The sequence below is a fragment of the Lissotriton vulgaris genome, chromosome 7 (assembly GCF_964263255.1).
Source record: "Lissotriton vulgaris chromosome 7, aLisVul1.2, whole genome shotgun sequence".
NCBI lineage: Eukaryota > Metazoa > Chordata > Amphibia > Caudata > Salamandridae > Lissotriton > Lissotriton vulgaris.
The window spans coordinates 1,439,284,074-1,439,287,185 of record NC_141695.1 but is presented as its reverse complement, the minus strand read 5'-3'; the positions used below and the strand labels follow the sequence as shown (position 1 = coordinate 1,439,287,185).

Sequence of the window (3,112 nt, the reverse complement as noted above, 5' to 3'; positions counted from 1 at the left end):
GAGGGAAAGAACTCCGACTCGAGAACACCAGTCTCCCCAGAGGGAGCCCTCTGAGAAAAGATACAACCTTAGAAATAGGGATAACTTGAAGAAGCCTGATCGATATCAAAGTATTGATACACGTCCCTCTCGATCTTTTTCGCAGAAATCGGAAAGAAGAGGACGGTCAGACCCAGGAGAGCACACCAAATCCAAAGACAAGGAACCTGCTCAAAGTAGAAAATTACAATTTCCAAGAAAGAAGGTAGCCAGTATTAGAGTAATCGAACATGCCGAGAATACTGAGGACACAGCTGAAAAACGGGGAGTGTGCACAGACAATGCTAGACAGCGCAGCAGAAATCAGCATAGCTCGCAAAATCCTGATGAGTCATCTGGAGACAGTGGACACAAATGAATACATTTAAGTAGAAACTGGCGACACCAGAGTTAGCAAACCTCATAAGATATACGAAATAACACTGCGCATAGAGGGCGATAAGACTAGGAAAATAAGGGGTCTGTTTTGGGATAACCTCTCAAAAGGCTATGACATCCTGTTAGCTGAAAAAGATTGGCCCCCGGAGTTTGTCAGGGAGTGCCCTCATGGCGAAGAAATGATTATGCCTGCCTTCTCGAATCACATTCCGATTCACACAAAATATATATATGCGAGGAAGTGGGCAGTAGCCCAGGCACCAGTATTATATAAAAATCATGTAGGATGGGATGAGGACTCTCCTCCTCACAAAATCCAGTTAAAAAGTCAACCTACTGCACAAAGGCAGTATCCAATTAGGCAAGAAGCTAAAAAACAGGTCAGGGAGATTTTAGATCAACTTGAATACCAGGGGGTGATTGAAACATGCACCTCTCAAATGAACAATCCTTTGTTTCCTGTCTCTAAACCGGATGATTCATATCGTCTAGTCTTGGACTACAGACACCTTAACTCATGTTGCAAAACATTTGCAGTACAAAATTCGCATAGTACTGCACTAATGAATAACATAGTTCGCAAAAAAATTAAAACGACATTAGATATATCTAAAGGTTTCTTTTGTCAGAATATTGCACCAGAAAGCAGGTACTTGACCGCTTTCTCAATAATGGGGTCACAGAAAAATTTCTGTAGGCTCCCACAGGGATTCAAGAATAGCCCAGGACTATTCTCAGCTAGAGTAACAGAGTTACTGCAAATATATGATGATGAGGCATTATCTTATGTCGACGACATCTATCTAACAGACGACGACTTGGATACTCACTTGAAAAGAGTGAACACCATAATACTTGGGTTCGCTGCAGAGGATTACAAATTCAACTTTAAAAAGTCTCGAATTGCCCATCTAACAGTACTATTTTCAGGATACGAATTATCAAGTGAAGGAAAAAGCCTAGCGGACAACTTCTTAGAGAAGTGCTCTGTACTCCAAGCACCAAAAACGCTGAAGAACTTACAATCGATTCTAGGTTTCCTGAATTTCGGAAGAACTTACATTCTAAATTATGCAGAGAGGATTAAACCTCTCTACGAATTAGTAAAACCTGATTTTAAACCAATCAACTGGACTCAAAAACACACAGAAATTTTGAGATCACTGCAAACAGACATGTTAGCAAAAACAAAACTAGAAACACGCGACAATAAAGGCAACCTTGTAATCCGAGTCATCCCAGGGAGATCCGGATTCCCGTACCTGACCTCTAATGAGGGAGAAACGGTACCAATAGCTTAAAAATCTCACTTGTACACACAAGCAGAGAAAACATTCAGTCTTACAGAGAATTCTGTAAAAGCTGTTCGAATGGCAGTGGCAAAAGAAAGAGCTTTTGCCCAAGGTAAAAGTATAACGGTCCTTACAGCAGAATCAGCCTTCGAGGCACTATTCAGCCCAGTAAACCTGCCTACAGTGTCACTGGATCCGAAATGGATACAGTGGGGAAACACCCTTGAAACTGAAAAAGTGAAATACTACTATGATCCGAACATGAAAAAACTGAATGATTTAACATATAAAAAAGAATATCCTCTGCCAATCGAAATTCTTCCTCTACAACAATACTCTTGTATAATTTATACAGACAAATTTGTACAGCACTACAATGTAGATGATAAATCCTACGATGCAGCCTGCGCGATAGTTAAAGGTCGCTGGCTCTGCGGTAAATTCAGACTGAAAATAACAAAAACTGAATCACTGAGAAAATGTTCGGCTCATCGAGCTGAAATTAGATCTTTAAAGATGGCGCTTGAAAATGCCGAACGAGAATTCCCGACACTAATAGTGTGCGATTCGCATTTTTGCGTCAACTCTTACAATAATGACTTGCAGAACTGGGTTCAAAATGAATACAAAGATGACACAGGTGCTACAATCAAGCATAAAATGCTTTGGAAACAAGTAGTTCTTTTACAGAAAGAACTACAAAAGACTCACGTGATACACGCACAGAGTCTTCAACGTGATGGCGTTCACGTTGCAGGGAATTCATTGGCTAATACAGCCACAGCGGAAGCAACTAAACCGGCTTCCGTAGCCACAAAAAAGCGCTCAGAAAAATACATAGACGGGGAAACCATGCTGGCAGTAAAAACGTCCTTAATAGGAAACTGTGCAGCACTACCCATGAACTATCCATTCAATTATGCATACGTAATTGATGCAAACTCCGTTCCTTTTGCTCGAATCCCTGGAGTGGGGGATAGGGTAATTCCAAACACGAACCGGAGAAAGTTATTAATAGCAGACGCACACATGGGTGAAGGTCCAAGGCACAAACAGAGGAAGGTATCTCTGACTGAATTACAATCAGAGTACTGGTGGCCGGGGATGAGCCTGAACCACTATAAATATGTGAAGAACTGTCCGGACTGCGATAGAGATCGCAGCAATGATTCAAGCGCAGTAATGCCATGGCCTGATATGTAGGTAGCGTAATGCTGTCTATATGTAATCCAGCATCCTATTAATTTGTTTTTTAGACTACATTCACTTTAAAAATGTGGCCCCAGCGCTCGGCTGACTCCAAAACTGTTATAAAAGATTTGCGAGTCTTTATCGGCACATACGCAATTGCCATGTTCCATTCTGACCAGGGTCCTGCTTTCAGCTCTCGAGCCTATAAGGAG

The 3,112-nt window shown here is 41.5% G+C and overlaps 1 pseudogene; it reads left to right on the top strand.

The window, feature by feature from the left end:
- The first annotated feature begins 269 nt into the window (after positions 1–269).
- Positions 270–2,912, top strand: LOC147705792 (uncharacterized; annotated as a pseudogene).
- Positions 2,913–3,112: the final 200 nt, after the last annotated feature.